The 25,639-nt window shown below is 42.9% G+C and overlaps 1 protein-coding gene across 3 annotated transcripts in view; it reads left to right on the top strand.

The window, feature by feature from the left end:
- Window positions 1–17,924: 17,924 nt before the first annotated feature.
- Window positions 17,925–25,639, top strand: part of OSBPL3 (oxysterol binding protein like 3) — a 91,763-nt gene continuing 84,048 nt past the window's right edge. For 2 of the 3 annotated variants that reach the window (XM_065627453.1, XM_065627450.1), the window contains exon 1: window positions 17,925–18,131. The gene's annotated coding sequence lies outside the window, so the exon portion shown is untranslated. The remainder of the gene's footprint in view (window positions 18,132–25,639) is intronic. The other variant, XM_065627451.1, reaches the window with a different exon arrangement.

The raw sequence follows: 25,639 nt of genomic DNA, 5'->3' as shown, positions 1-25,639 counted from the left end.
ATTGGCTTAATTTACCAAGTGTCCCCTTGCAGACAAACCCCAAGTCTCCTTTTTTTGCACCTTTGTGGTGTCCTACAGCGAAGGACTGCTGTGTCATGCCTGCTGCCCCATGTGTCTAAAATCTTTCCTTCTCTAAGTCACTGACTCATCCCTTTCGTCAACTCTTAACTCTCTTTGCAAAGTTTTGTATGCTGCAAGCTATATAAAGAAATAAATTGCCTTGAACTGTATCAGCAAGCAGCCTGGAGGGGTTATTTTTTTTTTTCTGTACAGTGCCAGAAACAAATTTTCCCAAATCTTCGAACTTTCTGAAATGCTTGACTCACATTCCTGAGTTATCAGGACTACTTCAGGCCTTTAAATTACTGCATATGGTCGTGTTTTACTCCTTCATTCACTGTGTTCCTTTTTTTCAGGGCTGATCATTTTTTTCAGAAATTATTTAGATGATGCTACAATTAGTATATTTCACATAGAACTAGCAAGTCCATCTACTCTCACTGTAATTAGAGAGAAATGTAACACATTTGAAAATAAATAGCCCAGGCATGAGGCGGTTTTGTGGAACAATACAGAACAAGTGGGTGGACAGGAATGTGGAAAGAGAGCCAGGATTCTGAGTGGTAAAAATTGGCTCAACTCCATCAGCTTGCTAGCGCTACAATAGCTTGAACTCTCACATTTGGCAATAAGCTACAAAATGATAAAAATACATAGTATAAGGAGAAACATGTCCTTCTAAGCTGTTATTTCAGTGGAGTTCTGCTGGCAGCAGCACAGCTTCAGAAACAAACAATCTAAACGTAGGTTTCTGTAGTTGCGCTCTTGGCTGTAGCTCACGTGGAGTTACAGCAGGGGAACCATGCAGAATGAGGGGGTCCCTGTAACAGCTAGAATGTCTCGAGATATACAGGAGGTAAATTAAGAGATTTGTCCATATTGTAATGATCTGAGTGACCAGGAAATACATGATGGCTCAGACAGACACTTCATGATTTGTAATTTTATGCCATTGAGCAGTAGAGAGGAATATTGAAAAATTCTTTGGATTTTTTTCCCCTTCTTGTGAGCACAGCTGCTTCTTTTCCTGGGTTAAATTTTGGAGTACTGTTTTTAAAAATATCAACATGTCTTTAGAAAAATCGGGATACAGGTTCCAAATTCAAGGTGCCATTGGAAGTTGTAATCCCATCCTGCCAGTCATCACTAAGTTTGTATCACAAGCCCCCTATACCACAGCTTCTGTTCATAGTTTCTCACAGGCAGATTTCTGGTCTGTGTAAATTGGTTGGGCTCCCTTGGCATCTTCCAGGAGATCATGGGCAGTGCTCAATAAAGAACCAGGCACCTAAAATCTGCTTCAGCCATCATTTCGTCTGCACTAAGAGGAGAAAAGCAGATCTCTGTGGCCCAGCTTCCTGCTGTAGCATCTATGGATAGAAATGTGTCTTGAAGCAAAAGCTTATCTACTTGTGTGCTGCTGTTTAAGGAAGTCAGGTCATTAAATCCAGCTATTCATATCAATCTTTGCTTAAGAATTTTGTTTGTCTTTTCTGTTTTTCTATAAGTCAAAAGATATTATGACAGCTTAGAAAGATCTCATCATAACTGTGCTATATTACTTAGTCAGAAGCCTGATAAGATGTGGCCTTTTCTCCTTATGGCTCTCCAAATATATTCTTCCACTCATTTATTTGCTGCTTCTGGCTGACAGTAGCTCTTTAAATGGCTTAATATAGCATGTAAATATGATGAATTTGCAGAATATGGAGCAACAAAGAAGAAAATTACATCGTACTATGTCCTTCCTCATTTCTCAGGCTAATACAAAATGTCATATGCTTCTGGGATTGAACTGGAAACAAGTTGTTACTTTTATTTAAATTTAGGTTATGGTAAAAGGCTAAGAGCACTCCCACATACTTACATGGGAAATATAAGTATGAATCATCTTCATTGCGTTTTCTTCCTCCCTGATGCTAGCAGTGGGGCCCGTGATCTCTCCAAGAAATGAGGTTGTGTGTGCCCTTCCAGTCCTTGACGTATGTCTGACAGCTGGGATTGGGATCAGTACTTGGTTTTCACAGTTATCAGCTGAGTTTCACACTTATATTACTCCTGTACTGGAATTCAGAGGACTTTTGTCCTCTGTATATGTGCAGAGCTCTATCGAGTTGTTAGTGTAAAGGCTATTATTAGGATAGCATTGGGAAGCAAGACTCATTTTTCATTTATTATTGAACGAAGTATCCTGACAAGGCTATTTTGTGTGGCTAACTCAGGTTCCCTACAATGAACGATCCAACCTGTATTGCCACTGATCACGCAGAGGTAGACCACAGGAACACTAGAGGACCAGAATTTGCTCAGAATTGTTGATGTTGATACCGTTGAGATGCCTGTGGCCTGTCAGACAACATCTGTAGCTCAGGGGATGCTGGTGAGGTAAGAGTCAGAATTAAGAGTCTGAGAACTTGCACGGTGCCTCCTCCCCCTGACATGATGGGCCTTCTGGGCTCAGTGCCCAGGAAGAGCTGCCAGGGACTGCCATCACCACTCATCTGCAGACAGAAGGACATGAGTAATGCTTTGGATGTCACCCCACACCTCTCCCGCTATGGAGCAGTGGTGCTGCTGCAGCAGAGCCACGGTCACTCCCTGGGATTCAGGGTGGCAGCGAGAATCCTGTCCCACTCGTGTTTTGCTTCTCAGACAAACCTCTGGGCATAAGTGACACTTTGGTCTTGGCTAAGGAGAAATACAGAGCTGAACCTGAGGTTCCCTGGATTTTTGGTGGTTCTTCTGTTATTTGGAGACCCACATACCTCCAGTCCTTCACCAAGTTCTCGCTTCTGCAGGTTCTCACTGTCCAGTGTATAATGATGCTAAGTGTGCACACTCTTCTTAGTGGGTTATTTTCCTTAGAGAGAGAAAGAAAGAGCAAGTTTGTTTGGTTGGCTCGTTGTTTTTCACTTTCCTGTCTTAAGGAAATAAAGCCGTTGTCAAAGAGCTTTGAACATGTTGGCCAATTTCAGCAAAAGGGATGGCTGAGCAGAGATTGCAGAGGCATGAAGATCTGACAGGTATGAAGATCTGACAGGTGACAGCAAAGGGGCAAGAAAGAGGGAGCAGCAGGGGGAACTCAGCTGAGATTTCTCTCTGACAGCATCCGGCTAACCAGCAATTGTGCCTGTACCTCGCTTGTCCTCAGCAGGAAGCATGAAGATGGTAAACAAGGGACATAAGTAGACCTTTGGCTGTTGTGTGAACAGATCAAGGGAATGTGAGAGGAGCTTGAGGTAGGGGGAAGATTTAGGAGAGACAAAGACTAGGGGCATGATGATGGCAGTGTTGCAAGAAAAATAGGTGAGAGTTGGATTACATATATGGATTAGTACTCAGGACACAGAAAATATATTTATAAGATGTTGGGCTTAATTTGTTCTACTGCTAATGGAATAAGTTTATTCCCTCTTTAGTCCCAATTGCCATAGCTTTGTTTTTGTATCGGCTCTCTCATCAACAATGACTAGAGAGGCAGACGCAAACTTCCACGGCTGCTTGAAATGTTAGCATGGCAAAAAATCGTCTTTCCTAGCCAGGGAACAGCTCCCTGATAACGGCAGTAAGCAAATGGAAGAGCCACGGGTCTGAAGCACATGTGTGTGTGTGTGTGCGTGAGCAGCGGTCCTCTATTTCAGTGCAGTGATCTGCACAAATTAGAGGCAGAAGTCAATACAGAGCCAGCTCATATGAGCAGAGCTTGCCTGAAGTGTAGTGTTTAGCACCTTCTCCTACTCCTGGCTTTCCGATGTGATTAGTGTGGGTGTTCTGCAAACGTGAATAGGCCTTATCAAGCTGCGACCTTGAAAGAGCTGCTGTTATGCAAGAAACAAGGTTCTGCTTGTACAGTGCTTGTGTAAAAGTCACTGGCCACCCACCACAGAGTGATTTGCCACTTCCTCAGTGAATAGAGTTTTTTTGCACTTGGCGGTATGCCTAGTTCAGAGTTCGTACCAACCAGAGGCTAAATCTACATCTGTTACCTACTTCCAGGAATAGCATTTGCAATAGATCTGATCACTGTTCCCTTTGTCAAGGTAACTGTGTCACCCTTTTGCAGTTCAGTGTTATGTTCTTATACGACTTGAGCTTTACTGAACTTCTAAGGCAAATGGCAACAGCAATAATATTTCTGTGAGCCTCCAAGAAAGTGGTGTGATACAACAAAGTGAAAAGTCTTGGAGTAATTACCACCAGACTTCCAGGATCCACGTTACACTTCATTTATGGGACATGAAGTAAAGTATTGTGAAACTTTACAATCACCTGAAAAAAGAAGCACTGTGCCTTGTCAGGGAACAAATGGCAGCTGGCAAGCCTGTTTTCAGAGAGCAAACCAGAGGCTTTGTCTGATATTCATTTCACCAAGCTGAAAGACATTACAACTATATTCTTTATAGACAGGCAATGGACGCAGTCTGCAAAAACAGTCCAAAACAATAACAACAACAAAAAGTACAAGTTTACTCTGCAGAAAATAAGAAGACCATAATTTATTATTGTCCTAATCTAGGACTGGGAAGAAATAGCTGTAAAACATGAAATGGAAATGACTTGCCAAACCAGCGACAGCCTCGTTTTCTTCCAAGAGTTACACCACAGCCACAGTTCTTGCTACTTTGTCTAGCTCCCCTCATCGGTAAGTTTCGCAAACTCTCCGAGAAGATAATAGTTTGCAGCTTTTATGATCACATCTCTGGAATGTTGTCAGAAAAAAAATGCTTGCCCTGAGCTGCCCCAAGGTATTGTGCTGCCAAAGAAAGTGCCTCTTTGTAACCAAGGAACTAGAGAACTCTGACTTTTCTCAGCTCTGCTTACAAGACTTTGTTGAAAACAGTGACAAAAGGCTATGTCCACATGGACAGCTTAACATGCTCATGAAGCACATATCTGACCATCAGAAAGAGTTGACAAGAATTTATTGTGGAGACAGAGGAGAAAGGAGAAGCAGATTGCTAATACAAGACTAGTGCTTATTATCTGGATGAGCTTAACGCACAGTAAGATGTAAGATGTCATTGCAAATCTCCAGTGCTTCACTTCACACCACAGAAAGGACTTGGACTTAGTCACTCAAAGGCATGTCACAGTTAGATGCAGGCAATTTATTTGAAAAATAAGTATTACTGTGACTCGGCTACACACTAATCAATTTTATTCCATTGCAGATCGATTGTATTCCTGATAAATTGTTTTTAATTGCACACATTTTAACAGTTTGCAGACTTCTTAATATTGATGAGTTTCCGTATTAGGTCTTTTTATTACATCTGGAACTGGCCCTTCACATGCACAAATATTTAGAATACCAGCAGTTTTTTGAACCAGACCAATGTTTACCTTTTATATCACATTACTCCGGTTCACGTGCCTCCTTTCAAGGTTAAGAGTGTCAGTGTTCCCCTCCCACTAACGGGTGTGTTTTGCGGTGCTTTTGTATCAGCTGAGAAATCTTTGGAGGAAAACAGTATTTATATGACCATGGTCTTTTTAATCTTTTGTATCATAGCAGCAAAGGAATGTACAAAAATCACACAAGCCAACACCATCTGTAGCCCAGGCAATGCAGGCCACTTTAAAAAGGGCAGTGTCATGGGCAAGGCAGAGTAAATGACAACCCATGGTGGATCTGGGAAGTGAGTTTTACTTAACAACCAGCAAGATTAGAACTTTTACCTTTCTTAATTATTTCACAGACTAACCCACTCCCGCCGCCACCCCACTGTTATGTCCACTAGGTCTCAACTTCCCAGCAGGGACATCACTGTCTGTCCAGAAAGGCTGAGCAGAAAGTTGTGTCAGTTCATGCTGTGCTGCCTCTAGTAGATACCAGCCTCAGATGTCAGTGGCCAAGGTCCCTGGGCATCCCCCAGCATCCACCTCCACACAGCCCTCTGGTCTCCAGGATCTTCCCCCACTTCCAGGATCTTCCCCCACTTCCAGGATCTTTCCGCTGGCCAAAATATTCACCTTCCTTTATTCAGGACGTCTTCTTTTTATTGAGACCACTTCTTTTCAAGAACCCCTCATTTTACCACCAGCTCTTCTCTCCGGAATGCCAGGGCCCCATTTTCCCCAATATAAACAGTCAACAGGCAGAAGCAAAACGCTCACGTTCATGCGCGTGGTGGTTCTGTCTCATGTCTGTTCATTAATTGCAGGATTCAGGATATTTCATTTCTGTTTCATCCAGGTGTTACCAAAATTTACCACCAGCTAGTACCAGTTGCAGTTAGTAAGTGGCAGGCTTCATTCAGAAGTTCAGCTTCAGACATTCATCCCCACACACATACACCCAACTATCTGCCCTGTTAGATTTCACAATTTCAGACATTTTTTTCACCTGGGACAGAAGCTTTTCAGATTCCTCACCCACTGCATCAGCTGGGACTGGGATTAAAGGGCTTGGGGTGAATGCTTGAGGACAACTAGATTTTAAAGTATAACTGTCTGGAGAAAAACTGCTGAATCTTGCCCAGGCCCTACTGGAAGAAAGAATCTAGTTGTGAATAACTTGGTCATTTCTATCTTCCCTGGCAGAGTCCACAAAGGCCACCCTTAGGTTGCTGAGCCAGAGTCAGGAGCACAATCCTACCAAAGTAGTCGTTTGGGAGTTGTTAGGATAAGCTGGACAAGACAATAATAACATTACTACAAAACACCAGTAAAACTTGGCATCAGCATATACAGAGATTTAACAGTAGACAGCTCTGCAGTACAAGGCTCTCCAAACTAGCACAAGCTCAACTCAGTAAGTCCTAGAGTGCATTCCCATGAGAACACAGGTATATTGCGTCCAGGTTCAAGCTGGCTCACCTGGACCCCATCCATCTCTGCACTGTGAGCACAGTTATCATGCTACCCAGTCAACTCTCCCCCAGCTAACCAGGACACTGTCATTGTTTCTGCTTTGGATGGGTTGATACCAAATAAAACCTGCGTGCCTGTATTTCATACAAGCTAAAAAAGACAAGAATGACTGGATCTGGTGGCTAGGATGACAGTATTTTACCAGAAGTCTGCTCCACACTTGCAATGATTCAACCCAACTTTAATTGGAGATTCTTTTGCCTTTTTCTTCTTTTGTATTTCTAGGAGCAAATTTCAATTTAGAAATTTATTCCAGCTGGATCAGATAGCTAGGCTTTCCTTCTTTTAAAATGCCTGAATATTATTTAAGTCTATTCACTGTGAAATGAGCCCCCAGAGTGCTGGGCATTCACAATGGAAAACTATTTTTAGTCTGTTTTCTTAAGGAAACAATGCCTACTCAGCCAGGCTGTTTGTTCATCCATCTATCAATTTATTCTAATAACTATGAACCTGCAGACTTATTTCAGCCAGATTTGGCAAATTTACAAAGTTCCTGCAAATCATGTAAAAAATGTGTGGTTATATGGAAAAAGCCTATTCTTTCTTTCATGATGCAGGAAAAGGAGGAAAAATTCAGCGATTGTTCTTTTGGGTGAGAACAGGTTGGCTTGCTAGTCTGTGGTACTAACTGACCAGGTGCAGAGCCCTAATTCAGCTACAGCATATCTGGTCTCTTCCCTGCCTGGTAATTAGAGGACTCAGAGTGAGGTGAGACTATTGTAGGATACATAGGAAAAGGTGAGGGAAAAACTAGGTTATTGAGTGGGGCTTTGTAGTAAATTTGTAGAGAAACAAATTTGTAGGAGGTCAGACCTCATTAGTTCTGCTACCCATGAAATATGGTCTTCTTTTTCCCTCTGGAGTTTCTCACTCTGAACTTTTTTTTTTGCTATTTATATTCAGAAATCTCACCTGAGTGGCTCAGATCTTTTCAGCTGGCAGTTTGAAGATGTCACTGCCATTCAGCCTACATTTGCTGGAGAAAAATGACAGCCACCTTTCCAAGCACCTCCTCTCTGAGCTACTTTGAGAGCACAGAAGCTCAAGCAGCACACTCCATTTCCCCCCACCCCATATTGTGTCACTTTTCTGCCTTTTCTTCTTTTTGAGGGTGAATATACACCTCACATTGACACTTGGCAACTTTTATGACAGTCATGATTTGTGAAAGTGTCAGCTGGTTATGTCTGGAACATTTTCTTTTAAGTGTGAGATTTCAAGGATGGAAAGTATAGTGAGTTTTAGTATATAACTGCTATCAACAAGGTGCTTTTCAAATTCAAGTTATTCTCAATCTCAAATATTAATAGGTATAAAAGTGACAGGATGGCCACCTGAGGAGGTGAGAGGGGAAAAATACATGAAAAACAGTAGAGGGAACGCTTGGGTCGGCACTTACGGTACATGTGAGTCTGGTGAAGGAACGAAGGAGAAAAGAGATAGGTGAAACGAGAGATTGAGAATGCAAAAAGCTGCACTAGAAAGCAATGTGGGTTGACTTTGAAAAATGCCTTTAAATTTCAAACCTTTTCTGTAGCAGCCTTTTGTTAACTGACAAAGTGAAGACCAGAGGAACGCTGCATGGTGCTATATTGTTTTCTTTATTACCTTTAATTATCTTCTTACAAATGTTAATACTTTATTCACTTTTCACCATCTGCTGAGCACTTCAATGAGCTGTCAGCATGCACTTGCAGCTTGAGCACCACAAATTGATTTGACATTTTAAACAAAAACTGGTTACAGTCAAGACTGAAGTCTATCTTCTCCTTGCCAAAATAAAAACCTGAAAAACACTGTTCATTTGACACAAATATTCCATTCTGCCTCAGAGAAGGCTTTGCTTAGAGGAAAAGTAGAGGAACGTATAATCTAACCCTCCAACATTACTGTCCCTTCTTTTTCAGTGAGTAAGTGCTTACCCAGGATGTGGGAGCCATTACCACCTGTCTAAAGCATTTTCTGGGATAGTTGAAAGGAATCAAGGGGGGTTTGGCATACAACTAATTAAACACACTAGATCAGGTAGAGACATTAAAGAGCCACACCTTCTTGGGAACAGTTTAATCACTGCCAAAGTCAGGGATTCATTTACTTTTTTTTTTTTTTCTCTGAGTAAATGAAACCCCTCAACCCACACCCACCTTCCTCACAGGGCAGAAAGGGGAACCGAGTCTCCCCCATCTTTGCTAAGTGTTCCAGTTGCTACTTCACATTTTTGAATCTGGCCCTCAAACATTTATGGGTCTTTTCTTGCTGAAACTATTTGGCAAAGTCAGTTCATATTTGCAAGCAGTCTTGAGATGACAGCAATCACACTGGCAGTTTTACTGGTGTTTTTTTACTGGTCTTCTTGCCAATTCTCCTTAGAGATGTCCTTGGAGGTTACAGTTCATTCAGAGCCCTCTGCACACAAGTGTGCCGCAACCTATGTTCCTTCCAACGAGCCTTATCTTAAACTTCCTCTGTCGGCATTTCATTTACCATTATATTACTTCCAAACGTTGACAGTAGCTTTATTAGATCCATCTGGTATTCTTCATAATCCTCCCAAACTGTGCCAAACCCAAATAATCTGTATCACAAGCAAATTTTACTACCAGATCGTTCATCCTCCCAGACTCTGAATAATATATGGAACACCGGCTCCAGCTGGGGTCCTTGGGGCATGCAGCTATTAACCTTTTTCCATTTTAAGAGGTAGTAATTTATTCGAGCTCTTCGTAGTCTGTCTCTCAGCTACTTTTTAATTCATGACAGAACTTTACCTTTCACTTCTGATTCTCAAGTTCCTTTACAGCCTCTTTGAAAAAGACTTTATTGACAGTGTTACAAGGCTCTGAATTAATTGCATTCCCTCATCCTCCATTAGTCATTATTTTAATATTGAAATAATGTTTATGTCTTAGAAAATAAATGCTTTTCCCAGCGTTAGCAAGTGACTTTATTTTGGCTTATCGAAACCAGTGCATGGAAGGCATATTTGTCTGCTTTTCTGCTCCTATTGTTATGACTGTTTGCTTCCACCCTGTAATTGTCCCCCAGCTGCATCAGAAATCCACCTTTAATTTTTTACCTCAACACCGAGCTAAAACTTTATAACCTATATGATTCCTAAAATAAACACGAGTTCCACTTTAAAGACCAAATACTACGTTTTTCATTTTCTCCTCCTTGCAAAGTAAATGTTTGCCATAACACATTGCCTTAGCTCTTTGAGGTCAGATAAACAGCTCATTCAATTCAAAGTGCATTTTTCATTTTGTGGGATGGGTTTTCCTGAATTCAGCTGCTTCTTATTTTAGTTCTCACTAGCTCCCAGTTATGTGATGTGATTTAATTCAATCTTTCCAAAGATGTCTCCAGGAGTCTTTTGCCTTTATTACTTCTAAAAACCAAGATAAAACTCTGAATTCCCCACGGGTAGTTATTTCCTGCCATTCCATAATACTAACTATTGTGATAATGAGTGTATATAAACAGCTCCATGTCTCTGCCAAATATTTTTCTTCTTTGGTTATGAATGGAGGACTTTCCCTTTTTAAAGACTTTAAAATACACTTGTTCACTCTTGGTTCTACAAATGTACAGACCAATGACCCCCAAATTTTTGCTACTTTTTTTTTTTGCTTAACTTTTCAACAGTATTTTTTAAAATTTCATTAAAAAATAGCAGCTTACTAAAATAATAATCTCAACAACCAGTAAATCTGTATCTATTTGTATTCCAAAGGAGATTTTTAATGTGTCTGGCTTTAAAACCTCGTAGCAATCTCCTTTTTCCACACCTCTTCTGGAGGCAGAGAAGTGGAAAGGCAGCTGCACATCTCTGTCATGGTTGAGGGCGTTGTTAATTGAATTTGTGCCAAGTGACTATTTGCTTGATTAGCAGCTGACTGGATTGAGGTGACCGTGATGAACTGGCTATACCTGGGCTGCAGGTGAGTAAACTCCATTTCGTGCCTTTTGCTAGTGACCTCTATATTTGTGTTTGCCCAAGGCAGGCTGGGTGGGAGGTTTGCTTTTCCCCTATTTCACTTCGTCAGCGAGTCATGTCAGACTGTGGCACTAATGCCATAAATACTTTTGTTCTTCTCTTTCTCGGCCATCACCTTCGAGTTAAACAGTAGGCTTTCATTGCTTTATCATTGTCAAAACTTTCTTAACACAGAGACCCATTCCTCATTAGTAAACCCTTAGAAAAACAGCACGGATGAAAGGATGCATTGAGCAATAGACTGGGTACTCTGTCTTGCCTCAGTTGTCACAGGGTAACGGTGAGGTGAGGCAGTTGTCCTCCCAAGAGCTGCCTGGATTCTCGCCAATGTCTTGAGATGCGAGGGAAGATCCAGCCACTCGACATTTGATCCGTTAGGTGAGGCATCTGACCCAAAGCTCACTGAACTTGAGGGGTGATTTTTCCATTGATTTCAACAGGACTAGATCTGGTCTGACGCAGCCGCCTGGAACTGTAATGCTACTTCAAATGAAGGCGAAGATTTCATTTCTTGGACATCCCTTCTGCCTGAAACTATCGCTAGCCTCTGGAAAAAAAAAAAAAAAAAAAAAAGAAAAGCAAATCTGTCTGGACTTACTGACATATTTTGTGTGGAATCAGGGTTACGATGTCTGGGAGGATGCATTTTTCTGTCAGATAAGGTCTGCTGGCAGCATCGAAAACTGTGAACAAGCCATACTAGCATGGTTCTGAACTGTTTTAAAACACAGGCCATGACACTAATGGCTGTGGTACAGAGAGAGGAGAGGCTACTACTGTAGGTCAGCAGAACTCAACCTAGCTGTGTTAGCTTTTTCCCACTGCGGCTTGGCAGCCAGACTGAACAGTTTTCCTGTTGGAAACCTCCTGATGCAAAATGAACAGTTAATTCACACCAACAACAGCCACGCTTTCTGCTCTCCTCTAGTGAAATTCTGAACTAAGTGTGTACATCTAAGAGCTCTGGCAGTGGATAGGTCTGGTACAGTAACTTTTTACTGAGGTGCAGGTCTGGTGGTGCAAAGTATCACTAGGCACAAACTGTCTGTAACTGTGCCCTAATCTGAGAACTGGGAGACTGATCACTGGAGCAGGACGGCTCTGGAATAGCTCTTTGGCTGGAGGCCAGGAGCCCAACTTTCAAGTGAGTGCAAGGAGAGCTGGCTCTCTGCTCTTTCATTCTGATTTCAGTCAGGAATAACTGTTTGCTAACAAGTTTAATGTCTGTAGCTGGACTTGCACATGTTGTCGGGGTCATGCTTGTTACTGCCATTGTTGACCCTTGCTGAGCATCACATGCACTCAAGTGAAGCACTAGCAACTTTAAGGACTTCAGACAACAGAAATCTTTTGCCCGTGCTGGCGGGAAATGTACTTTGTAGGCACAATTTACAATGTTTGAACAATATTATTTATTTTTACTTTGAAGTGGAATGCAAAGGCATCAATCCCATAGCCCTCCACAAAATACTTTCCAGATATAAATTCAGTGCCTTATCTTACCTTTTGCTTTCATGGTCCTGAAAGAATGAAATAACTTGACGTCAGCAGTTTTTGTGCATTAACGTTTCCACTTTTTTTTCCTATTGTGTGCATTCGAAGGAAAAGAACACCAAAGCTAGCCCTAATAAGAGAAATCTGGATCCTATTCTCACTGCAGAAAACACGACACTCTTCAGATAATAAAGAATCTATGGGTAGTTCCTCTGAGAAAAGGAGAGCAGGGATCTAACCTCAGTACTTGCAGAGCTCTACGCTGTACGCAATAGTTACAGAAAAAGAATAACACAAGAGGTATGCCTGGGCCTTGCCCAGAGCCCAGTGAAGTAAGTAGAAACTTTCATTGTGATGGACAATATATCAAGTCTTCCATCTGCAACTACATAAGACATTAGAAAGGCAAAATACCCATGGGTGTGGAGTATCTCTGTTAATCCTTTGTGCCCCACAGGAGGTTTCTCTCTCTCCTGCTCTAGAGAAAACCCCTCATTAGCAACCCCAACAACCAGGATTGAATCAGCAGGGAAGGATAATCCGGCCCACAGTGCACTGAATTACACTGTTTCCTCACAGCTGCATTGCCCTCTGCCAGCTGAAGAGCATCTGGATGCCAGATTCTGCAAAGACCGGTCTTGCATTACTATAAACATGCTTTCTGAATATGATAAACTTCCATGTACTTTGCTACTTTTTGCCTTAAGTAATGTGGAAAAAATAGGCTATTTTTTTCCATCTGACTGCATTTTAGATAAATACTAAAATCCCAGAATACTTGGGAGAATGAGTAATAGTCACCAATGAGGAGGAGGGGGATGAATGTTATAAAACAGCGTCTGGTGTGTATGAAACCAGCACAAGACTGACAAATCCAGAATCTTCAATTGCCATTTTGCTTAGCTTTTCTTCTTAAAGGAAAACGCTACTACTTTTAGAAAATCAGAATAATTTTATCTTGAAAACTTTGGAGTTGCCTTTCATTTCCAAGTCAGTATTAAAGTTACTGCTTGGAGCATGTCCTTGCCTGTATGAAGCAGAAGCTTAGTGATTCTTAACTCCCTGTTTCCCCAGCAGTCTGGACATTGGATTTGCTCATTCACCACATGGTGATCACTTTAAATTCACCAGTTTGCCTTCAAATGGAGTAAGCCTGGGAGCCAGACCCAATACAGCTGGGCCCTCGCAGTTCCCCTGGAGCTAAATGGAAGAGACAAATGCAAGTCAAATTAACAGCAAGAAAAGTACTTTTAGTACCAGCGACGAATTTGGAACTCAGCTATTTCTAAGGTGCTGCGCAAACACACACTCAAAAACGATTGGATTCTCCACAGTCTGCATTTTTGGCTTATGTTGCCCACCTTCTCTATTTCTTCGGTGTGCACTGGCACCTTCCAGGATGGATCAGCAGTGCTGCGGAAAGAGGCTGTAAAGCTATCATGTGTCCTGTTTACCCAGGAGGTATACACTATGCATGGTCATGGCAGCCCCAGTAAATCTGTGCATCTTATTTATGTTTGCTGCCTGGTTTATTCTATTCCAGCTTTGAAAGTCTTGGGCCAGAGCAAACTTCTTTTGATTATTTGACAGAGGGACTTTGTTGAAGAGCAATTTGGGTATGGGAAAAGGAATGACTGCTTACTTTCTTCACTGTGGTACACTCCACAGGGATAATTCCTTGCTGAATGCCAAACTGGTGGATGTTAATTCCTTTTCAGTTTTTCGCTTTCCCATTTTGACTAACTTCTGGCAACACATCTGCTTTGCCAACATGGAAAGACTGTAGGACTTCCTGCTCTGCCCTCATCTGAATGAGTGAACTATAGCCAGTTAAGCAGTTTGTAAGGAGAAGAGTAGTAAAGGTTGCTGTGACAGCAGATCTGCTTCCCCCTACAGCTGTAGAGCTCTGATCAGCATACAAGTGAAGGGCAAAATAGAGACTGCTAAAAGTATTTCCAGCAATTAATGAATTTTGCAACACATATGAGATGCTTTCACATGGGTATTACAGCATGAGGCACTTCAGAGGTAAACTGGGTACCTCAGAGGTATTCAGAAGGGCTCCAAAGGGAATTTAACGAGGCTAATTCTAGCTGGGAAGCCAGACAAGCCATGGAAGAAGGTCCAGTCACTACAGTGATGTGAAAAGAGGGCTGGGCAGATGAGGGAGACAGGCAAGCATTTAGAAACAGCAGCAAGAAAGACACAGGAAAGGCAGTGCCAGTAGCTTATGCAATACGAGCCTATAAATGCAACAGGACAACAGCAACATTTGCCAAAGTATTGTTGATGGGCTAGAAGACTTCTCACCAGTGACTGAGAATAAAATAAAAGGTACTGGCATAAGGACAGAAATGAGATGATGGGGAGGGCTGCTGGAAAGAGGAAAGCAACCAAGGACAGATTTATTTTGGTACACAAAGAAAGATGTTGCTGAATTTCAAGACAGGTAACTCCTGCCCAGGACTAAAGATATATGTGCATAGTCATCAGAAGAGAAAGACAGATTAATCCAATAACTTTGCAATGTACACCACTCTGCTGCTGCTCCCACCTTCTCAGCCACAAGGATACTGTTAGATACATTCCTCTGCTCTAAATGTAGAAGCTCGTCACAAGTCTTATTTGTCTCAGTTGTTCAACTCAAACCACAGGACATAACTTCTGTCTCACAATGAGCCTTTCTTTGTCTGGTCCACGTACATGGTATGGAAGCTTGTTCACTCACACGAGACTAAGATTGCTTAAACATGAAACATCATTGCATGTCTTTGAGTTCAATAGAGGTGCAGTAATTATTTTCACCTAATAATTAAAAACAAATGAACAAACAAAAAGCTTGAAATCAAAAGACAATCCCTTTCATTGCTCCACTGGAAACATTATTGTCAACTGTCTTTACAAAGCCACAGGAAGAGTAAGCTAAAAGGACACACAGAGCAGTAGAGTTGCAATTCAGGCCATGTAATTTAATTCTGAATTATATTAGATCAAAGAGAAACTGAATTAAAAAGAAAATACATGTTGCATTATGCAGAATGGAGTTCCTCTTCTTAATAGCTCTAGAAAGATTACAGTGTCATGAGGCTCCATCAATCAGAACAGAAAAAACAAAGAGCAAGGATAAATTGAAGGTTAAGTGCATGGCATTGAGGAACACCCTAACCGCCTTCCTTTTACGTTTATGAACCGGATGGATTTGTGTTGATGGATCTATTAAGAAGGAGAAACAGCAATCTATATTCAGACAGAGGCTTACTCCCTATATATTTACCTTGCTGTACATGAGCATCTTGTATTTTGTCATCCCAGTTAACAGACTGTCACTATTTCTTCGTGTGTTGATTTTCTAACAGAAAGGATGATCTTATTCTCAAAGGGCTGCCTATTAATTTATTTCTAAACTTTTATTTAGCCCAGAAAAAGACAGTACTCCAATATTTTTTTCATTTTTTTCTATTCAACTGAAAAGCAGAACAAAAGGAAAGGAAACAAAGCCCTAAATCCATAGAAAGATAAAACTCCTTCCTAATGTAACTACAGTGAAATAATTTAACACAGACTAGAGATGTCCTCAGTCCATGTTTTTTTCTGTGATGAATACAGGAGCAGTAAATGTTCTAAATGTTTCAGGAACCTCAAGTATCACAATGTCTATAGGGCAGGATTCAAGATGGAGATTTTGGACTGGAAGAGAATTTTAATTTTGCTTTGTTCATTTCCTTTTTGTTGCAGGCCCTGGAGAATGTACATCCTCAGGGAGCCACCCAGTTCCTTTCTAAATCAAGAGGTGATCCAAGTTCGGTTTCAGTGGGAGCTAGAACAGGACGCACATGCATGGGAAACATACTGTTACCTAACAGTATGTTATTACATCATGTGACCACTGGAAAGATGAACCATCAATGTATTCCAGTTGCCTAATATTTTCCTTCACTGATTTGCTGCTGCAAGCCATTTGGTGCATTTAGTTAAACAATTGTGCTCTTTAAAAGAACAGTGCTAATTTTGTCCTAAAACTTGTATTTATAAAACTTCACTTTTTTAAAACCTGAAACCTAAGGAACTGCTGTATGCTATTTTCAAATTCCAGTTACTTGCAAACTGATAAATACCCCCTGGCAATACCTGAATTCCCACACAGCAGCAACTCGAGCATGCGCTAACCAACATAATCAAAACTAAAACTGCTTCTGTTGCTTTTCATTGACTTTGTTGCTTGATGCTGACCAAAACATCACTGCTTTAGTTTTCATTGTGTAGGCAGCATCTCCTTAAGCTATTATCAGGCTGCGTGGCTACAGGCAGCAGCAAAGACAACAGAAACCCTCTTTGATGTAGTAGCACATAGGCCAGCTCTGAAAGCAGCATTCAAGGTGTTTGGGTCACTTTGGCACTTATGGTTTGGGAAGCCTTTGCTGGGTAGTTTTCCTAATAAATGTGACACTCTGGTGTCTCTCACACCCTTACAAGATTTCATCCCAAGTGCAAGGTCCTAGTCTTCTCTCAGGTTATGCTGTCGCAAGTTCCCATCCATGAATAACCTCCTTAGCTTTTAGGACGTCACTTGAGCTTTTCCAAGTGCTTCTGCTCTTTTCTAATGCAGGATAGATGGTGTAAATGAAGAAAACGGTTTCTGTTTTCTATAATCACTCCAGCTGGGAAAAGCACCGAGTTCTGAATGGAACAGAAAAGCAGCTGATCAGTTTTGAGCACATGAGGCTGAGTAGGGAAACCAGGGTGGTTCTTCCCACCCCCCTTCCTTTCTCCTAAGTAGAGATTAAATCACACTTCATAAATAAGAACTGTGCGAATTGTGTGCCAGGTCACATTCCGTCTGCATCCTCAGAAGAGGTAATAATTTTGGAAAGATTTAGCACACACACTAAAAGGTTCGTGGAAGCAGTCCAGAGCACTTCTAACGGCTTGGATCTAATCAGCCTTTCAAGTTGTTTCTTTTTAAATAAGACTCGGAGGAACACGCTAATTTTAGGACGCCGGGAGGAGGCGGAGCGGTGTTTCTCTCCCACCAGAGGAGCCCTCCCAGAGGCAAGGCCGGGCGCGGGGAGCGCTCCCCGGTCGCCGATCCCCTCAGGCCGTTGTGGGTGCGGCGGTGCCCCCGACCAGCCCTCCCTGTGGGCACCGCCTCGCACTTCGTCCCGAGGGCGCGGCTGAGGGAACCATCGCTCCCCTGGCCCCGAGGCTTCCGCTGCGGGATTAGCCCCCAGAACACCGCCTGCCCTGCCCTGTCCCGGCCGCTTAAGGCGAGCTCAGCGCCGGCTTAGCCCGCGGCTCCTGTCCCCGCGTCCCCTCCGGGACCGCGCCCCACCTGTCCGCCGGGCGCCGCCCGTGACATCATGGAAACACCGCCTTCCCCCGCCCCGACGGCCGGGCGGGAATCACGCCCCTCGGCGCGGCGGAGGGGCGGGCGGCTGCTTCCCGTTGGCCACGCCGGCTGCCACTCGAGCGCGACGGTCCCACCCGCGGGTCCCTCTCGTGGACGTTCCCCAGAAGCTGGAGCGAGCTGAGGTGTCGCTCCCCGCGCCCCCGCCGCAGGTAGCGCGGCTCTTCAGGGTGGCGGCTGCCGCTCTCGCCCGACTCCTCCCTGCCTCCGTCCTGCTGGCTGCGGGGCGCCGCTGCCCGGGGGCCATGGCGGGGGCGCTCGGCGGGCGGTAGGTCGGCCAGCGGCAGGTGAGGAGCTCAGGTGGGTGTCCGGGCGGGGTGGGCGCCCACGAGGCCGCTCCCCCGCCGCGCCGTGGGGACGGGGCAGCGGGGTGGCGGCGCGGCGGGGCGTAGTCCCTCTCGCCGAAGCGCCGCTGCGTGCCGGTGATCGGCGGGGCGAGCCGGGGGGGGCAGCGGCCGCCGGCGAACTCGGCGTGCGAGGAAAGTGGCTTTTTAACCTCAAGAAAAGCAGCTTTCTGGCCTGGCTCGCAGCGAAAGCCCTGAGGGCTGCGGGCGGCTGCTGCCGGCACAGCTCCTCAGCCCCCGCACCTCCCGCCCGCCCCGCCGGGCCCCTCTCCGGTCACCTCCCGCCGTGTCCTCGGCCGCGCTGTGACAGCCCCGCAAGGCTGTTCCGGAGCGGCAGCCAACTAACATCCCTCTCCCTGCTCCGGGAGGTGCTGTGGGGGCTGCTCGGCATTTATTGAACTCCGGTGCGCTCCGTGTGGCACCGAGACGGGGAGGATTCCAGATCAGCCGCGATGCACCGAGCAGCTGCTCCCCAAGGGCGGCCCCCCGGGGAGTGGCGGCTCTCCCGGAGCGCTGGGCGGGGGGACCCTTGCTGCTTGCTCTGCTTGGGGAGTCCAGCTGGCAGCCGGCGGGCTCTTAAATGTAACTTCAGAAATCTTGGGCATGTTTGCAAAGCCGTCACTCTCGTCTAAATCTGTGGTTCTCTGTGCTAGTGTAAAATAAAATACGCCACTTTTTTTTTTTTCCTTCTTGCCCAGATCTTCAAGAAAATAGGTTAATTAAATCCAGCCACTTCAGTTTCCAGGTCGGTTTAATTTCTGTTTGACAACAAATTAGGCAATATGAGCATTTAAATACTCCATTGCTTAAAAACTGTTCGGTACAGTTCACTGATAGTGAAGTACACTTCACTGGCACTTGCTGTTTTACTTTTACTAGGAGGATATCTGGAATGGCTAAAAAGAAGGGTGTTTAATAAATTAACTTCTTCCTTGTAAGGTAATTTGTCTGCCTTACACTTTTGTCCTAGGCCTCTAATGGTGGTAACCGTGTTCTTCCTTCTCTGCTTTCTTGAGAAGGGACACAGGGAACAGTCGTTAGTTGGTTGTTGCTTCATCCCTTGACTTTCATCAATTAATCATAGAGTTCACTCTACTTAACTTCAGCTTGTAAGTTTGGGTTGGGTATTTAAAGCAGGTTTTTTAATGGATGTCTTCTGTAAAGCCACAGCTAACAACAGTTTTAATTTCCATGAGCTTTGTTTTCATTATTGAAAATATTTAAAATAAAGGTGTAAGTAATATTTTCTAGTCTGTACCCCAGTAGATTAAGCTAAAGATTTTCCAGTGTGGCTTCTAGTCCATTGACAAAACAATAATTCCTTGTTCTCTTTTTCTTTACCCTGATATTGCCCTCCCCACAGACTGCGTTAGGCCCATTTGTGTCCTCCTTTATCATTTTGTATAATATCTGGATTTGCATGCAGGAAAGGTGGGAGGGGAATTTTAGTGATTGGAGGTGTTCTCTGTGTATGAGTGTGCATGTGTGTGTACCAAACAGTTGTGGTTGGGCTGAAATTACTAGCATGTTCACCAAGGACAGGAAATGATGGTGAGACTCAGCTGAAGCCTCATTATTGCAACACTGCATGCGTGGCTGGATTGTTTGCTTTTGCAAATGTAAGTGTACTATATTTTATACAAAACCACATTTTTTTAGTAGCTGTGTGTATGTCATTGTAAGGAATTGGTCTAGTTCAAACTGCATCCATTACAAACAGATGCATGTCAGTCTAACAGCCCTTCTTTCATTTGTTGTGTTCTGTAGGTCTTGCTACATGCTGTGTAGAAAGTAGAGTGTAATAGGGCATTATTCTGGCACTCTTGGATTTTATGGTTTTTAATCGTAAAACTGAGTTTTCACTTGCTACAAACAGTGCTCTAGGCTACAAAATGAGAAAAGCCTTCCTATTGATAAGGTAATTCACGTATAAGTTGCTAATATATTTTAGGCTTAAATTTGATTTGCTGTAATGTGCATTTCAAAAAAATGCAGTGATCAATGAGGCAGAAGGAGTATGTGACTGCAGTCATGGGGTACTTTTATATGTCAGAAAAAGCACAGTATTTATATCGGTGTATTTAGATGTTATTTAAGTCAATCTCAATTGATTTCAGTTATGTTAAGATTTGACTCACTAGAGGCGCAAAGTTTTGCTGGTAAAAGGCCAGGGGATGGATACTGTGATACACCACTGCTAAGGCAGCCAAAGAAACTTCCCGGAGAATCTGATTGCCTTTTCCTGTGTCAAGTCTCAGATAGCAGGATGCAGATATTGTGAGATCAGAGGAACAGCCCTCCAGACTGGGACTAATGTGTTTCTGTTAGAAAATGTACCCAGTTCTGCTCTTTGAGGTGCTGGATTTTCATGTCTGCCTCTGTGGTTGTGTTCAAGCAGCATACTTTGGGGGACAGACATTGTTTTTAGTCTTCTGCATCTGTCACTTGTGGTACAAGTACATAAATCCTTGAATATTGTGTCTGGAAATACGTTTTATTGCTTTAGTTTCTCATTTATCTGAGAGACAAAGAAATTTTGTGTATGTAACATTGTCCTGTTGTGTGTACTCATCCTTATTCTGGTATCACAAAATATATCTCCTCAGTGTTAATTTCTAATTACCTTAGAGCGAAGTTTGCTGTCCGCCTCCAAGGCTGAGTGATGTGGGTGTTGATGCTAATGAATAGAACAACCTAGGTAAAGTTGGAAACATAACAGAGAGGCACAGCTGTGGGTCTGATCCTGGGAGGCAGGATATCCCCAACTCCTCCTCCTTTCAGTCTGTTTTAGCTTGTTGCTCATGCAAAGTTCTTGAAGCTGCTTGTGGCTTTCACGTAGTGCATGTGTTCAGAAATAGCAGATTCTATTGTATATGAAGTTACGGCATGAATTAACACAGTGGTGGAATAGTGGTTTTGGAACTCGGGGAACATTGTTGCAGTTTGCTTGAAACATTAAAAAAAAAAAAAAGTTGGGGACTGCCTCAGCAGAGGAAGAAAACAGAAAACTTGCACAAATTCTTTCTGATTTTCTCTATTGAGGTGTCCCAACTGAGATAATTGTTACGTGATCAGAGAGGTTTTTTGTTTGTTTTTGGTTTTTTGTTTGTATTATTATTATTGTTTTTAATGCAATTCTGGTACCTGACTTGTTAGCAAAAGTAGTGAGCACTCTGAGAAGTGCCAGCTGAGCCTGAGAAATGCGTTTGCTCAGCTCGGCCTCCGCTGTCGTGCCCGTCTGCTGTGCCGGAGCAGCACTGACTCAGTGCGGGCTCCTTTGGATAGAAATCACGTGTCAATGTGCAGCCCTGAGCATGGCAGCGCTTAATCCTATTTCAGTGTCTGATGATGCTGACCACGAAAGTAAAGAAGTACAGTTGAGCTGCTTTTGATGTGGAAGGTACCAAGCAATTTTTGCAATGCCTCTTTGCTAATGATTCAGTCTTTGGATGAAGGCTGTTCTAGACCTGGCTCCTGAATCTTTTTCTGTGGAAAGTAATTACTGATAAGCATGACTTGACAGGAATCCCTGTTCTGTGCAACAGGAGGGAGGAATAAGCATGAGAACTGACTTTCACTGACCTCTAAGCCCTAAGCTGAAGTAGTGCATTGAGAGTTGCGACGAGTTTCTGGCTCTGAAAGAGATCTCCAAACTTACTAATTGTATATCTGGCTGTAAGACAGCTTGACATACAGATAGTGGCTGCCTAATAGCTTCTGGTAAGTCACAGAAGGAAGGCTGCAGATATGATTCTTTATCTGCCTCTATGTGTTGCTTTTCAGTTTTGTAACAGTGTAGACTGAATTTGAAAAATTCTTCCTTCAAAGTCATTGAATAGCATATTAGTCAAGCTCTGCATTCCTTGTCTGACCAAGAGGTGTGTGTATGTGTGTATATATGTGTATCTTTGTGTCGGGTCCAGTTGTTAAATTACAAGTACTTGAACTGGATTTTCCCTCTTCAGTTGTTCAGTTGTGGGGTTTTGATGGCTGAATCATATTTAGATTGGCAAACACAGCTGCTGCCATGTCAACACTTAATTATTTCCTTCTGGATGTTTTCTTTGGCACTTATGTTAACATGGGTTTGCACACAAATCTCCCTTTCTTCTGCCTTCCAATGTAATGCACAAACTGGGAATTAAGGAGATTTTTCTTTTCCTCTTTCCATAAGAGCAACTTTTTAAGCAATCCTTCAGATTCTGCCCACATGTTGGCTGAGCCGACGCCTAAAAAACCATCATGGCAAAAACATGTAGTATGTGGTGCTGCAGTTGTCATGCAGAGCATGTATTTAACTGCTGTTCTTGGAATGAAGACAGTAACAATACAAAATAGTAAAGGTGAGAAACTAGTCGTTGTTTTACCAGTGTTTATGTCTGTTCTGTGTTCACTGTAATTATACCTGTTGGATTTCAGTAATGACTTTGTGTTGCCATTAGAAAAACCTGAAGCATTGGGCTTTCTGGCCATTCAGTGCATCCTCTGATTGATACTTTTAGGGTAGAAGTCTGAAATGTTTCCCTGGCTGAATGTAGTTGTACTCTTTCCTCATCTTAATTTCTGCCAATTCTGCTGTTACTGCTTGTGATGATACTGCAAGTAATATATTCTCACAAGTGTTATCTGTTACCTGTTGTGGCCATCACTTAGGTCACTTTTAGGTCACCTCTCTCTGATCTGACTTACACCAGTTTTGTGATTCTGGAGGCTTCTCCTAGTTGCAGTGTATGCATTTTTACTGTTCTGATTTTAGTCTCATCCATTTTCTTATAGTTGCTGGTGAAAATGAATGAAACTCCTGGTCTTAATGGTTCCCATAAAGAACAACTCTGTGGGTATACTCCATTTGCCTTACATGTTTACTTCCTTCTGCACAGAGAGTAGCTGAAACCACAGACAAGACAATTTCTGAACAGCTTGTCAATCACCAACAGAACCGTCTATGCAGGGAGACTTTATCCTTCTCAGTGAACAAGACCATCTGTGTCACTGTTAATTCTGTGTTACAAAAGGTTAAGTCCTGCCCTTCAAGTTTTCACATGAGCAGAGTAAGATATAGGTCTCTGGCACTACTTCCATCTTGCCAACCACCCATGTTAAAAACATTCTGTTTCGATGATTCCCTCTTCATCAAGATAGTTGCTTTGTCAGTGTGTCTAGAGAAATAGCCTTGAGGAGGGATCGAGAGAGTTTCTTCATACTCTTAACTAGCCAGGTGAAATGTAAAATTCTGGTTTTTACAGAACTTTTGCTGTCCTGTCTGCGGTGGCAACAGATGTTGAAACCAGCCTCAATAAGTTTTGTTTTCCAAAGGTTTCTGCCGCTGCCTCAGGCTGCGAGGCATGATAGCAGCACTTCCCCTGACTATGATGCAGAACACGTCTTGCTCATCCTGGCATCTGGGACTGTGCTGGTTGCAACTGCATTGTTAGAAAAGAAGCTTTTTTAATAGTCTTATAAAACACTGTATTCTGAAGAAGAGTGAATGGTTCTATAATTTATTTCTATATCCCTTGTTCGTGACAAATGCACGGTTTATGCTCTCAAAGCTTTGTCCAGGGGATCTTGGCACTCGTATTTAAGTGCAGCTTATAATGTAGGAGGGGAGGAGGTTTCGCTATGAGTGTGATTCAGTCACTGACCGTCTCATATACCTTAAAAAAAAAAACCAAAACAGCGTGTGTCTGCTGGTCTTCTGTGGTACTACTCGAGCACTTTAAAATGATGAAGTGTAAATCATCAGTAGCAATGGGGATCCCGAAGACGTGCTAGTGATGATTGTCTGCATACTGGGGAGCTGATGATGCTAACTCCAAAGGATGTGGGCTACTGAGTCTTTGCTGATTTAAAATGACTGTGGTAGGAGCTTGTGGTGGCTTTTTCAGGTTTCCTCCCTCGTCCCTTGCTGCTTGCCAAAGGCAGGCAGGCTGCTACTTATTGAGAGAGATCTTCCTACACTCTGGTAACTGTGTGGGGTTTCCCCCGCACAATCGGATGTACCTGTGTCTGTGCAGCTCAGTGGCACGTGACTTCTCAATTTTTGGAAGCTATGCAGCTGTTTAGGTAGCAGATGTTCTAAAAACTTGCTAGTTCTTTTTTTTGTTGTTGTTTTTTTTGTTTTGGTTTTTTTTGTTGTTTTTTTTGTTTTTGTTAGCATGATTTCGCCACCTCAAAAGGAGCAGGCCATCTAGCATGGGTCAGGCTATTCAGAGCTGGCATTATTGCTGAAAGATTGCAGGTCTTTGCTTTTTACATAAGTGATAATGGAACAAAGAAACAAAAAATAATAAGCAAAAGGTATTATTGAGACTATGCCTGGAGATTAGATTTCTCCCTGATTATATTTTTTTTTTGCTAGCAACTAAGAGTGATTTATAAAAGGCTCTGTGGTCTACCCTGGTGCTGTCATGTTCTGCAAGCTTCTCAGAACTGCATCTTACTTGCAGTTTGTCTTAAACAGGGTTAGTTGAATCACTTGGAACAGCCATGTTTAGTTTCCTTTAAAGATAACATTCTGATAATGGTTTTGTCACCTGTTAAGACACGTTAACAGGACAGGACCAGAGGCAATAGGCACTGAAACACAGGAGGTTGCCTCTGAACATCAGGAAGTATTTTTTTCTACTGTGAGGGTTCCTGAGCACTGGCACGGGTTGCCCAGAGATATTGTGGAGTCTCCCGCTTGGAGATATTCAAAAGCCATCTGGACATGGTCCTGGGCAACAGGTTCCAGGTGACCCTGCTTGAGCAGGTGGGGTGGACCAGATGACCTCCAGAGGACCATTCCAACCTCAGCCACTCTGTGATAATTCTACTACTGTGTTTCGAAGTTTAGCACAGTGCCACTCTGCCCTTCAAACTCTGTTAGATCTAGAAGTGATTTTGGAAAAGCTGGTCAGCATCCTGGTGTTCTTTTCCAGTCTTGCCTGGGCCTTAACTGAACCAATAAGCAGCCTTGTGGTTGGGATACAGGTCAACTTTCATACAGCAGGGTGTAACCATTGTTGGAATAGGCTTCTTATGGAGGACTGGTGGTATATGTCTGACAGAATTGGATTTCTAGAAAAAGAAGACAACTAAAACTAATGGGGTTTAATAATTTGCTGAGGCTAAGGTCAGCTAACAAGCAATTTGTATACGAAAAGAGGAGAATCTAGGCTAAATCTAGTCCTGTTATTGAACTCTAGTAACAACCATGTTGGGAAAGAAGAGTTGATATTTCGTGTTTTTTCTGATTGAGGTCAAACAATGGAAGGAAAATAATTTAGGTATTGGTCTACAGGACTGTGTTATGTCTTGGCAAGAAAGCTACTGGTTTTTAAGAAGTTAATTCAGTAGGTGTACCCTTACTAGCATCAAAAAAATACATCTTATTCATGTTGTTCAGTAAATAGTATCATAGACTCTCATTTGCGTACCACTGCAAGGCTGAGTAGGCACCCATCTGGGTTTAGATTACTG

The sequence above is a fragment of the Caloenas nicobarica genome, chromosome 2 (genome assembly GCF_036013445.1).
Source record: "Caloenas nicobarica isolate bCalNic1 chromosome 2, bCalNic1.hap1, whole genome shotgun sequence".
Taxonomy (NCBI): domain Eukaryota; kingdom Metazoa; phylum Chordata; class Aves; order Columbiformes; family Columbidae; genus Caloenas; species Caloenas nicobarica.
This window is presented reverse-complemented; position numbering and strand designations above follow the sequence as displayed.